The sequence below is a fragment of the Neopelma chrysocephalum genome, unplaced genomic scaffold (assembly GCF_003984885.1).
Source record: "Neopelma chrysocephalum unplaced genomic scaffold, ASM398488v2 Primary Assembly neopelma1_26, whole genome shotgun sequence".
In the NCBI taxonomy this organism is placed as follows: Eukaryota; Metazoa; Chordata; class Aves; order Passeriformes; family Pipridae; genus Neopelma; species Neopelma chrysocephalum.
This window is the reverse complement of record NW_020897695.1, coordinates 11,102,655-11,117,162: the sequence shown is the minus strand read 5'-3', so window position 1 is coordinate 11,117,162 and position 14,508 is coordinate 11,102,655.

The following is a 14,508-nucleotide window of genomic DNA, read 5'->3' as shown; positions in this document are numbered from 1 at the left end:
TTAAGAGTCCAATAAAAGCAGATAAAATTAGGCAAATATCCGGTCCTCATGTCTCAGATAAGCCAGCAGTTTCTCATGCAAAAGGATGTGTTAACTTTACTGAAAAGGCAAACTTTCAGTTTGGCTCTGTTGCAAGTAGGTACCTGTGTGTTTTGTTGCTGTGTCTTGAGTAATGAAAGTTTAGAGCCGTCAGGCAACATTTGCTCAGGCAAGCAAGAACAGCAACAATAAAAATAAGTTCTTATTCCATATTACCTGTACATTATTAAAGAAGAAGGACCTGAACGTGTAACCAGGAGTCTGAATCCTGTAGGACAACATCCTACCTATGTTGCAGTCTGGCTGAGGAAGTAATTGTTGGCAAGCTCTATTACCACTGCCATAACTTGTGAAGACTGCTATGAGATCTCCCCAGAGACTTCTCATCTTCAGGCTGAACAACCTCAGCTCTCTCAGCCCATCTCCGTAGTGCTCCATGGTGCTCCAGCCCTCTAAGCATCTTTGTGGCCTTTCTCTGGACTCACTCTAGCAGTGAGTTCTGTGTCCTCACTGTGTGGTGGTGTGGGTGAGGCGCTGAGCTGGGGTTTGCATGTCCAGGAGCTCGGTACACCCTCCTTAGGCTGTTCTGATTGTTCGGGTTAGTGGGGTGGTTTTAACATCACTAATATGCTCCTTTGGAGGAGGATGTAGGGTTAAGCTTTAGCTGTATCTGTGGCTTCGTGGCATGACTGCTCTGAAAAATGAATTCTCTTCAATAATAACCCCTCTCAGTGGTTCTGTAGTAGTACATGTATAAACAGTGTCAAGCTTACAATATAAGTTGAAAGTAAAAAGACATCAGGAAGAGGAAATCAAAACACTCGTCTATCACTTGACAACATAATTGCAGTCATTGATGATAAACAAGGAGAGTTTATTTCTCTTCAAATACAATACTTTTATGTACCATTGCTCTGTTATTATATGAGACCAATAAACATTTTTGTTTACCATTTTCACTTCATGTAGAAAATGTCTTTTATTCTGTTAGCATTTAACAAATATTATTCCGGTAAACTGAAGGGATTACTAGAGTTTGCATGTAAAAATTCTGCCTTCCTTACTATTTCCTTACAGAATTCTGGAAGTCCTAGAGGACTTTGATGATCTTAGAGGTCTTTTCCAACCTTAATGATTCTATGATTGGAAGAAAACTGATCAGGATGTAAACTGTGAGGGGGTCTGACCCGTGTAACCCAACTGCCTCCACGATGCCCGGCAGCCGTGAGCCTAACACGCCCAGCCAGAGGTTTTGCACTGGCAGGCTGGTGCCAGCCCTGCACACGGGGCTCTCCTGTAATGCCAGCATACTTACTATTTAAAGGAAATCGCTGGCCCCGTTCTAGAGTGCCTCATACAGTCTGGCTAATAGAGAAGTCCAATAACCACAGTGAGGACAGTGGTGGGATTCATTAATTTTAGCAGTGCTGTGTCTGTAGCTATCACTTGGCTTGGATCATTCTCCTGATTTACATCATTCCCCCATCTCCTTGAGATTTCGTGTGAGGAGTGCCTCAGTTTCCTAACTGTAAGCATTAGTTGTATACAATGTCTTCTAATAATTAGCTCCTGTGCCCTTCAGTGCACAGGTAGTGCTTATTAATTGCCTTTAATGAGCATCTCTCACCTGCAGCAAATTGCCCTGCTCTGTTGCACACCTTAGCATGTAGCATAGCATAGTATGATTTATTTATATGACATGCTTAAGGACATTTAGCAGCTGTAAAACCATGCATAAATGCTGACCTTGGTCTTGAGTATTTACTGGTTTTGGAGACAGCATGGAGGAGGGGAGGAATTCCTCTGGGGGAGGAATTTAAGTTGATTGCATGTAGCCTTAATGCTATCACACCAGAAAAAGAATTCTTTTCAGTTGGTGCAATTCTGCTGTTCCTGAAGTGGCAGCAAAACAGATAGACAGATGGCAGCTCTTCCTGAGGAGTATGTACAGCCAAGTTGTGGTATCAGGTAGGAAAGGGGTACATTAGGACTGGTAGTGTCTGAATAATTGCAGCCTGCTGACTTACCTCATGCAGTACCCAGAAAGATGTGTGATATGACCTGGGGAAGGCCATCACGCTGGTTCAGTCCCCAGCCATTCTGTTGGTGCACTCTTCTTCACACATCTTCTCCTGGTTTTACAGAAGTGTGTGTGTGGTAAGTGTGAATGTGCCCACTGGAGTGGGCATCACAAGGAAGATTTCCAGCAGCATCAAAGTCCATGATAATATCCTAGTTCTCTCTGTCTCACTTCCCTCATTCCAATAGGCTACTACATATGGGGTCCCACCTGTGTGAATGGTTGATGAGCCATGGACTCATTTGTTTGAATGCTGAAGACCTGAGGTACATTCTTACTTTCTTTGATTGCAGTGACACCTAGCTACTGCCCGTGATGAATTGAAAATCACCGCTTGTGAATAATTTCATTTGGGGGTTAAATTAATGTTCCCTTTCATGGCAGTAACTTTGAGCACTAGAACAGAACCCAGAAGAGACAGTCAGCTGAGGAAACGAGTGCAGTTTTCAGTGTGAATGCAGAAAATGGCTTGAATTATTTGCTGTAATCTAATGAGTTTACGCTGGAGATGGAGCCTTCTGTGCTGTGGTGCTTATTGCTGCTTCTCAAATTCCTGTGTGTAAAATCATCTGGCATAAGCTGTACATACCGAAGTCAAATTATGCACAAATCCAGGTTGGGGGTTTTGGAAGGGGCAGGACTGCAAGGGGAGGCAAAACAACAAAAAATTGAATTAAACCAATTTCATATCATTAAAGTTGTGCTATATAGTTTGCTTCACATTTCCCTGGGTGACACAGTCTTAAAGTCAGCTAAGTCAAGTTTTCATCTGTCTGTTTTCATCTGCTTCCTCATTTCCTTTCTAAGTAGTACAAAACCTTTAAAAACATGGGTTTTTCCAGGTACTCAAAACCTTGCAGAGGGTCCCTTGGCAACCTGATACAAAAAGCAGTATGACTAATCTTCATAGACAAGATAGTAATTTTATAAAAGTTTCTTTTTTTATTTCTAGAAGATCAAGAGGAAATATTAACATTGCTGAAGCAGAGTCTTTTCTGCATGTGGCCTCTCTGAAAGTGATGTTCCACAGATTCTCACCAAATACTGCATGAAACCTTTTGTTGCTCCTTGCAGTAATGAGCTTGCAGCACAAATTACAGTTTTGCTGCCTCAGTCTTGCTTAATATGCGACTGCCCAGCACCACACTAAATATGCATGAAAATCTGACAGTGGACAATGAAAGATTTATCACATGGTGTTGTGCTGGTTTAAAAGTTAACCAGCAGGGGAAATGAACTCAACTCAAAAGAGAGATTATAAGTCAGAATAACAATTTATTAAAATAATACAATAAGTACAATTATACAGACAGACAAGTAGTTTTAACCCGCAAAACCCAAATGTATAACCCAACACCCTGGGGTATGAACAAAAGTGGTGTTCCTTGCCCCCCCCCCCCGAGTCCAAAGTAAAGGGAGAGGGGAAAGACCTGCTGGTGGGAGAGCTGCTGCAGTCTGGTCAGAAAGTGGTGATTGCAGTCCAGTCGAGGGTGGTGGTCTCAGTCTGGTTGAGATCGGTGAGCTGCAGTCTGGTTGAGAGCAGTGGTCTGCAGTCTTCCTCTGGATCCCATGAGAGGTGGAAAGGTTCCGAAACTCCCAGTTTATATATTCTTCAGTTCAGGCGGGAGTTCTCAGTCCCTCCCTCAGAGCGGGGAATTCCATAAAAGGGCATGAGGATGCTCAGTCCCTCCCTCAGAGGGGAGAATTCCATAAAAGGGTATCAGAGGGGGGAATTCCATAAAAGGGTATGAGGACAGGAACATAGGCCTCTACTGACAACAGTTTCTGGGACATGGCATGGAAGGCTACAGAATACACAGTTTTGGGTTACACCCATCCAGTGATGAATTGGTCCCAGCCGTTCTAACCAGGACAGGTGTATAGTTCAAAATCATGATGCCTTTCTCTGCAATGAGCAAGAAAGGCATTTTTGTCCACTGGTTTATTCTCAGATTGCACTACCTCTTTCCAAAGGGAGATTTTTTTGCAGGAGCTTCCATGTTCTTCCTTAGGCTAGCCTGAAATTTTCCTTTATTTGGCCTGAAAGTTTAGAGCTGCGTATGGAGAAATAGCCTCATAGAAAAGAAACTGATTTTGTTTTGCTTCCCTCATCTTCCACTTCCCTTGATCACAGGTCGAGAGAGAAGTGCTTTCCCTGTATGCCACCTAAAGAGAAAATCAGTTGTTTTCCATGAAATTGCCAGTTGGTTTGTAAGCTGCTATTTCACCCTCACAGAGAAAGTGCTGTGAAATGTTCTTTGTCTCTTTGTCACTCTGTCTTGGATCCATAAGGCCATGGCTCCGAGCCCAAAGGTTATCAGCCTGCAGGCACTGCAAGTGCCAGAGATAGAATGTTTCAAGCCTTGTTATACGAAGCTATTGGACAATTTAATGGTGCTGCTGCTGAAGCCTACCTGTTATGGGGTGCACTGAGGACACTTGCCCACCCTGATCGTACACACAGAATGGAAGGAGTTTCAGGGGGCCTTTGTCTTCTCATGCTATTGAAAAGCCAAGAAGTGCTTTTGGAAGCACAGTTTGCTAAGTACTCTGCACAGTGGCTCTCAGAGCTGTGAATTTTTACCACCTCTGAGTTAGTAGCTGAATAATCCAAACAACACAAAGGTGTGCGCACTAAGTGTGTGTACGTGCCTGTCCTTCAGCGCTTGCTGTTTGTTCATTTCTGATCGGGAGACTCAGTGACAGGCTTTCAAGCATTGCCTGTTTACAGTTCAGCGCAACTGCTCCAGTTGGTGAAAGTCTGCTCTCTGCACTCTTTGAAGGAAGAAGAAAAATCCTGAAACTTCAGTGTAGACACGTGAGCAAAAGCATTGACCTTCTCCCCTATTGTGCATCCCCCCAGTCAGATCTATTATGTTTACTGATGTCCAAAATATGTGCTTTGATGTGAACAGAAAACTTGCTTTTGTCTGGAATGCAGACTGTGTAAAAAATATCATCAAGTGGTATCATCTGTTTGTATTGAAGCCAGTGCTTTAACTGGTCAGTTTCTCTTAATCACTTAATGAGGTTTATTGTGGATGATCAAAAGTAACTGCATATTTTCAAGCACAGAGAGATTTTGAAAAAGTTTCATAGTTATTAAATGTCAAGTTAAAATAATTGCCGTTTTATAAACTTGTAAGTATCTTATCTTTTAATTCATATGTAAGAAACCTAATGAATTACTAGTGCCTGGTTATTCAAAAGTATTTTTACAACCAGACTCTTATCTTTCCAAATGCTATTATGTGTCTTTAAATTTATACTAGTAAGTAGTGGCTTCAAGAGAGCACAAGTCTGTGAGATGTCACTATACTGATTGATCCCACAGCCTGTGGAGTTTAAATGAAACTTGACCCAGGACAAGTGTGTGTGAGGTCCTAGAGAAACAGGGACTGCTAAGAAAGGGTTTTGAAAGACAAGAGAGTAAACACCTGACAGCTGAGGACTGGGCACGTTTTAGAGCTGTGCTGCACTGAGAGCAACATACCTAAAAACTGATGGAGAGAGAGGAATGATGAGGGAGTGAGGAAGAAGACGTGCATAAGAAGCCTGAGGAGCCCAGCATTGCAGGCACTGGGGACATGGTGTGGTGATGAGCAACTGAGGAATTTGCAGAGAAGCAGTTCTGATAGTTCTGACAGGAGAGAGGCGTGGCTTTGTGCTGCAGGTTGGCAGGAACAAGGGAAGAGACTGTAAAACCAGGATGGACATGAGTAGTAAATCTAGGAAGTGTTTGTCACTAAAGACTGTTAAAAGCATGCAGCTTGGGCATCATCTGAGAGAGCAACCTTACGAAATCAGATAGATGAACTCTCAGGAGGGCAAGGTCGGAGGAAGATGGAGGGGATAAAGATACCCCACACATGTGGTGAGCCTACTTTAACCCAGCTGAAAAGATAAGCAACCCTCTTGAAATCAAAAATTCAGACATGTAATCTTCAGAAGAGGAATCCAGGCACGGAATTATTTTTTGAGGAAAGTGCCTGCTGGTTGCCCGCAGCTAGGCTTTCATTCCATGATTAAGGGCAGGATTTAAATTTAAGCCCCATCCTTGGTGATTCCTATTGGCTGACTTAAGCAATCCCCTGCTTGCTGTGCCTGGTGCTGTGCACTCCTGGTACTGAGAGCATTTTGTAAGGGGCCAGCAGGACATACAGACCTCACATTTTGAAAGCTGAGAGCAATGCAAAGACAATCTGTGCTGAGGAGTCCATCAGCCACGGCCTGTCTGTTCTCCTCTCATCTATCTCTATTTGCCTCCCTGTGGCAGTGGCTGTCAGTCATTTAATAACAAACTTAATTACTGCCAGTGACCTGTTGGATGTGTTGTAGCCTGTGAACTTAGTTCAACAACCAACAAGAATGAGAGAAGTCAATGCAATACATTAGATTGGTGGAGGAAGAGAAAGTTTTATGGAACGAGTTGAATAGAGAAAAGGCTTCATTCTGCATCTGTTATGTACCCAGAAGTAGCTACAGTGAAATATTGGAGGTTCACTTGGAATTTAAGGTGTGTCTGATAGGCTCTGTCACTGATCACATCTGTGCCTTCCTGGCGGTTGTTAGACAGCACAGGTTTTGTGATAACATCTCCAGAAAGCTGTTGACAGACAAAATCCTAAAAGGTGATAATATCTTAATAACAGCTAAGCTTTCTTCTTTCTCCTTTTTTTCCCCCTCCCTTTTAGAAATATATTTTTTTCTTTTCTTTTTTTTAATTTTTTTTCTTCAGTACCTCACTGTAACTGCCAGCCAGGTCTGTAACCCCTGATCAGCTGTTGTCAGGTGCTGCAGGTATGCTGTGATAGCAACAGTGCTTGGATTCTGTTCTGCACATGGAAGTCCAGCATTTTTTCTCTTGTGAAAAGCAGAGGATGCTTGGCTACTTCACTGCAGAGAGCTTGAGGATAGATTTTATTTCACATTAATTTGAATCTGCTTGTCTTCAGGTGCCTTTTTCCCTCTCTACTTCGTTCAGTTTTACTTTGTATTAAAAATTGGGAAGAGCAGGGCAGGATCTGACCATTTTTGCATTTTGTAAGTTCAAGTATTGAAAAGCAAAACTTAAACTGATCAACCTTGAGGATTTTATAGACTACAGATTGGATCTCATAAAATCTAGCTCCAGGTTCACAGACTGAGTAGTCTGGTCAAGGTTAACTAAAATTTACCTTTGTAGCTATAATTCCTAATTTCTTCTAATTTCAGTGCAAAGCCACACTTTTTTTAAAAATCCCAAAATATAGAAATTTACACTTTTGCACATTCTTCTGCAAAGTCATACCCAAGGGAACCTGCGTGAAAGGGTTGAATGTGGATGTACCATCTTCACAGCAACAATAATGTAAAAGAATTTGTCAGTACAGCTCTTCATCTGAAGGACTGGGATAAGTGGAGGTGACTGGGAAAGCAGTGGCTGTAAGACATAGCTTGTACTGGTGGACCGCAGGACTACATGTGGTCCTTTCCAGCCAAATGCTTTCCTGTCACCAGGAGGTGACAGCAGGGTTGTGCTTTCAACCTCAAAACTAGTCCCAGTGCAACCTGGGGTGAGCCTTAGAGACACAAATGTCTCATGTCCTAGAAGAGCCTCCCTGCTGTGGCACAGGGAAGCTTTTGAACCTAAATGTAACTCTGGTCTGAGGGCTCTGCCATCTGAGCATTACATCAAGTTATATAAATCTGCATTTTTGTTTGCCAGCAGTTCTCATGCTCAGGTCACTGAGGTTAATGTATATAGCAGTGTCTGCTTGGTCTCACTCCCAGTGGATGGCTGAAGACTGTTGGCCCCTTTTATTTGCTATTTTGCAGGTTTAATTGTAGGACTCGTCTTACAAATGCTATGGATATGAGATGGATATCTGGGTGCTACATCTCAGTAAAGTTTGCAACATTATTTTATTTCCACTTGGTTCACTGGTTCCCATGGGAACACAGGTAAGCCCAGTGCTGAGTGCCTTGGACAAAATATTAATTATGCTTATAAAATTGTGTGTGCAATAGAGAATTTGAATTAAATCAAGGCAGGGGAAAACAACAACAACAACAACAAAACACCACCAAAAGCCTGAAACAGTTTTCTTTGTATCCAGGAAAATTACCTAACTCTCATGTTAAAAAATTCTATACTTTTCTACCTTTCTCTAGTGATTCCTGTCATGAAGTTTCATACAGTAACTGCAAAATGCTGTAGGCTACAATATGACTTTGAACCAAGGGCTCAGGTGCTTGGGTTTTCAGTAGATTCATCCATCTGTAAACCAGCCAGACCTTTATGAGAAAGGAAGGAAGAAAGAAAGAAATTTTGCTGATAATATATTGCTAACAAAAGCAGGAGACCTCATGTATGTACTTTGCATGGACAGATGCAGTTCAGCTCTCCTTGGTGTGCTGAGGCAATGTAGCTTAGTTTTCAAATGAGTTGCAGTGGCACAGACTGCAAAGCAACAAAGCCAAGCTGGTCCCAAGGGACTTACAATTACTGTTCAGCGCCAAAAAATTTCAGGTCATCTAATTAAGGGGTGTGCACAACTGGTAGTGACAGTAGGAAACCAAGCGCTTGCTGGAAAATTTTTCTCACCTCTGTTTTAACCTTCAAGATGAGTTGTATCTTGCCCAGTGTTTCAGCATGTGATGATTCAGGTGGGATGAGCAGGAGTTGGTACCAGCTGTGCTGCCCCAGCAGTGAAGCTGCTGCCAGCTGGAGCTCCCTGTGGGCAGAACAGAACAGTTCACCCTGTATTGCCCATGCTAGGAGGGCTTGTGCTGCTGTCTGTATTTGTGCCCTAGACCCCAAATTCTTTTAGCAGAGCAGAGAGTGGTGCAGCCTTTTGGGGACAAGGAAAAGCTAACAGATTTTTGCTGATGCCATAATAAAACCACATCACTGGAGCTAGTATAGACTTAGATGAGGAGATTAACTTGAGTCTTTGAAAGAACCAGAAAGCAAAATAAAAAGTTAATAATTAATTTATTTTTAAAAAGTAAACTGTTAGCAGCTTCTCACTGTCTTTTGCTTTAATTCATCTTATGTTTGAACAAACATTGTGAAATCCAAACAGCATATGAAGTATCTTGTTAAATGCAACTGGTATCCAATCCTAGTCCCACAGTTCCATAAGCATCCAAGTTATGAAAATGAGAGGAGACAAACTCTATTTACAAGTTGCATTATCAGAAGAAATCTAAATAGTCAATCCATTCTTTTTCATTGCAGTTTGACCACACTTTTTTTTTTTTTACCATCTTACGCATCCCTGTCTAACTGAGGTGCAAAACAAGGTGGAGGGGGTGGCCCTCTAATTATAAATATTTACTTTCCAAATATCATCTGTTGCTTAGGTTGAATGGGCTTCCCTTACCCTGGGAGACCTTTGCCTTTTAAGCTTTTACCTATCTGCTCACTGTTTGTTGAGGGTCATCTCTGGAAATCCTTATTTAGAGTCTAATATTGCTATTTACTATCATCAACAATAGCAGCTGCAGCATCAGTAACAAGTGCTACTTATGTTACCCAAGGCCTTAGGGAGTCCAGTTGCAAAGTGGCCCTCTCCTTCGCTGTACCTCTGAGGTGGCCTTTGCCTGGAAATGCTACTGAAGTCCACAATAGAGGAGCTGGAGGAGCTGTGCCTCCTCTCTGCTGATCAGCCCCGCCCTCTGTGGAGCTCACTGAGCTGAACAACCGATCAGTGAAGGAGGATCCCAAAGGCTGGTGGCCCCTATTGAAAAGCTGCTTTCTCCAGGTCCTGGATAGCTGAAGTTAAAACCTATATGAATTTTGGGATCAATGAAGCAAACTAGCAGAATGGAAAAACTGAACAATGTGAAACAGAAAGCTAAAATGAAAATGAAGAGGCTGGCTGCACTTCATGTTCTTCTTGTAGTGACCTAAATTTAGTCTCCTAAATTCAGTTTTCATGATATTTCAGCTATGGGCATGTCATTAGCTGGGTGTTTCAAATTATTTGGCTACTTATCTAGGTACCTTAAATTTAGACGTAAGAAATTCAAGGCAATCATGAAAAAGTCTTGCTCTGTTGGAATTAGATCTTTGCATTCTGCTCCTCATACTCTTATCTGAGCTAGAATGGATAACGTCAGCAAACTGTGGCATGAGAAGTTCAGGATGGACATTAGTAAGAAATTTCTACATGCAGGAAGAAGTTCCTGAGAAGCTTAGATTAAGTGTCTGGTTTAGACCAGTGTCTGAGGGAGAGTCAGAGATGTGGAACTGCTGTACCAGTGGTGCAGCAGCCAGCATTTTTGAGTCTCTGTGAAAGCAACCCTAAACTGTCTGTATTTCACGTATAGGCCAGGCGGCCTATTCCTCACAGCTAGGAAATGGACAGAGAAAATTATAAATAACAACACAAATATTTGTTCTACTGTGTATTCAGAAAGGACTGATTTTTTTTTAAATTAAATGTGCTATCAAAATCCTTGTTGTGCATTGTCCATCGCCAACAAGCCAATCTTGCCATTCCTTACTATAGCTGCAGCTTAAACACTAACTTTGTTTCATACTGGAGCAAACCGTGTGCCTATAATCATGTTTTCAAACATAAACTCAGTCTTAAATTTAGCTTTATTTTTGCCAATAATCTTTAGTAACACTGGATGAATCTACCTATTTCAGTGGGTTCTATCTTCAGGTTTTCAATGGTCCTTCCTCAGCCAGGCTTTCCCTGGATTCTTGAGTGCTGGTGTGAGTCCCTGCTCTGAGCAGGAGGGAATGTGTACAGGTTGGGGCAGCTCATAAGGGGTTTTACACTTGTAGAATTCACAAGCTGTACGATTCTTTGCTAGATGTCATGAGATATGTCCCTGGAAAAGTTACTGATAACTTATCATTTCCTAGATAAGCTGTCACTGCTGAGCTGCCAATTCCCGAGTTCCATTCAGACTCCAAACTTTTTGTTCCAAGACACTGCACCAGCTCCTCTCCCCACCATGGAGAGTAGCTGGTTTTTTCCCCGTAGGAGTAGAGCCCTCACAAACAGTCCTGTTGCACTGCACAGGGTGGGGCTGGATACCAAAGCCTGGGTCACTGAGAATTGTTTGGGATACCTCCTTAGCCAATCAATCCAGTAATGCCTCCAAGTGAGAATGTCTCTTGGTAGGGCTTCCATCCCCAGACATTTGCCTCTACCTCTTAAGCAAAGGATGAACTAGTTTTATCACACACGCGGTCCATCTTCTCTAATTCCCCCCTCACACCAAATATTTACTTCTCCCTCTCCTGATAAACTACTTCAGCTTAAAATATGGAGGCTGGAGATTTGTTCTCTCTGATTTTCACCCATAACTGGCTGTGAACTATTTATAGCATCAGTCTAAATCCATTTCCCCCCCCGTTTTATACTTGTGAATCAAGCAGAGTTAAATGAATGTCTGCATGAGAGGTGTGGGAGGCTTTAGAGAGATGAAAATAACAGGAAGGCAGCTGCTGCATGTTGGCTCCACTGGTGTGGCTCAGCACCCCCCTGTCTGTCAGGGGACGGATTGACTTACAGTAATCAAAATACAGTTGATATTTTAAAAAAAGCAGAGAAACTCTTCTGCCTGGGTGCTAAATTTCCATTCATTTTGCAGTTTATCTTCCTCCACAGGCTCATCAGAAAACAGAAAGCACCATTGTGCTGATGATTGCTGGGATTCTTCTTGGAGGGCTGGAAGAGGAGAACACAATACAGTTTAGGTTTTAAAATCTGGAGGTGCAGAGAGAGAAGTCCCAATCATTGCTGTGCCTGCTATTACCAAAAACACTTCTAAAGTAGCTGTAAAAGCCTGCCTTGCCAGGTGGGTGTTGCAGAAGTAGCCCTGGGAATGCTGAGATGCCCATCCCCACAACTTATCTTCAGAGTCCAAAGCAGCATGGGGCTGGTTTTTGGCCTTGCAGAGCAGACTCAGGTGGCCCTGGAGGTTGCTGTGTGAAAGATCCTGTAGACTGAGTGCCGCTGTGCACCCGTCTCCCTAAAGCACAGCAAAATGTCACGTCCCTGTGGGGAGGCACTAGCTTCTCCCCCTAGAAAATCTCGGCCAACCTCAGCAGCCAGCTTGTCTATTCCCACTGAAACCATAAACACTTGGGGTAGGCATGTTTTCATCCTTGGTTGCTTGTAAAAGCCCTCTGCAGTTTGGCTGCTCTGTAAATAGCAATTACATTTAAGTCCTGCTGAGAAATGTACTTGGTGCAAAGTCCTGCAGGAAAATGCGCTTACTGCCAAGGGGGTTGTAACTCCCCATATGTTATGTGGGGCCCAAACGAAGTTCCTGTGTGCCAAGTGGGATGGACACCTCCAGTGAAGGGGTCAAGCAGACTTCTGGTGTGGCTCTGGGGAAGGAAGCCTCTCCCCGGCTATGCGCTGCTGACCCCTCCATCCATCGTCACTCCCCAGCAGCCTCATTGGTGTGGGAGGTCTGCTTGGTCACTGGGGTGACCGTCCACCCCGGCTCTCCTTGGTGGTTGTGTTTACACGAATAAAGAGTGGCCAAAGCCTGGGGAATTTCCAGCTCTTGTAGGATGTAGACTTGCCCCTGAACCTCAAACATTTAATACAACCTCATGATGCTCAGACACGCAAAAGTAGCAGTTGGGATCAAGACAGAGCAGAGAGGAAAGTTTGGTTGTGCCTAAGGAGACATCCTTATGAGGCCACCTGGGCCTGGTACTGTGATATGGCCCTGCGTCAGGAATGGTGTGTGCTGTGGGTGCCATTTTACTCCAGACGTTGCGTGGGTGATATCATGGAGCTGACTGGTCCCCACACATACTCTTGATTTGCTGTTATACTGCTGCCAGGCCTTTTATTAGCACTAGATGAGAGGTGGACATATGACTAAATGGTCTAATTTTGCATAGTGCAAAAATATTGATGAGCAACAGGCTCATCAACACATAATAAAAAAAAAAGATGACTTACACCTCTTCACTGCCCTGGCGTGGTAAAACAGTGACTTCTCTATGTGTTGTGCAACCTTACATACAACAACAAGTAATAAAATAGTAGCAAACTGTGGCTGTGTTCAAAGCTTGATCCTAAAAACATTTTTGCTGCCTTGATTTACTGGAAACTGCACTGTACAGAACTTTCTGAAGAGACGTCTTTAATTTTCTGAGTTACTTTAGTCATTGCTAGTAAGTACCCTGGTTAATTATTAACGCTTCATGTGCTTCCAAGGATTTCATCATTTCTTCTCCTTCTTTCAGAAACCACTTTCTCCTCTGGGGAAGTGTCTCAAGAAAGAAATGCTCTGTGGGGCCTTTGCAAGGTTTTTGACAGGCTCCTTTAGGTGAGAGTGGGGTTTAACCCATTGTGCTGGTTTAAAAGTTAACCAGCAGGGGAAATGAACTCAACTCAAAAGAAAGATTATAAGTCAGAATAACAATTTATTAAAATAATACTATAACTACGATTATACAGACAGACAATTGGTTTTAACCCACAAAACCCAAATGTATAACCCAGCAACCTGGGGCATGAACAAAAGTGGTGTTCCTTGCCCCCCCCCCCCCGCTGCGTCCAAAGTAAAGGGAGAGGGGAAAAACCTGCTGATGGGAGAGCTGTTACAGTCTGGTCAAAAAGTGGTGATTGCAGTCCAGTCGAGGGTGGTGGTCTCAGTCTGGTTGAGAGTGGTGAGCTGCAGTCTGGTTGAGAGCAGTGAGCTACAGTCTTCCTCTGGATCCCACGAGTGGTAAAAAGGTTCCAAAACCCCAAGTTTATATATTCTCCAGTTCAGGCAGGAATGCTCAGTCCCTCCCTCAGAGCGGGGAATTCCATAAAAGGGCATGAGGACAGGAACATCTTCCTGTCTCGCAGGCCTCTTAACGCCTAGTTTATAGCCTGAGCAGTCAGGCTGCTCTGGGCAGAGGGTGTAAATGCTCTATTGATAACAGTTTCTGGGAAATGGCATGGAAGGCTATAGAATACACAGGTTTGGGTTACACCCATCCAGTGATGAATTGGTCCCAGCTGTTCTAACTAGGACACCCATCTATCCCAAAATAAGTCACCTCTGTGTGCTGCAAATACCTAAAAACTACCTATCATCAGTGAAGGGCACTGGATACAGGTGTACTTGGGAAAGTGGGTTGTCTGCTGTGGTGGGTGATGTTCTCTTCTTGTGTTTAAGCTGTGCTGAACTGGGCCTGTTTGGTCTGGGGGATGATTTTACCACGTCCTTCAATGGCAATTCAGCCTAGCTTGTGATCAAAGCCAAGATTACAGCCATGGTGTGACATTTGAAAAGGCAGAAGTGAAAACTCTGTAAATGGTATTAGGCCACTTGGAAAGGATTGAGTTGGTATTGGCACAGACACAGCACTGAAAGAGCTCGGGTGTTTCTAAACAGACTTCTCCCTTTTTTCCCTTTTTACAAATGGG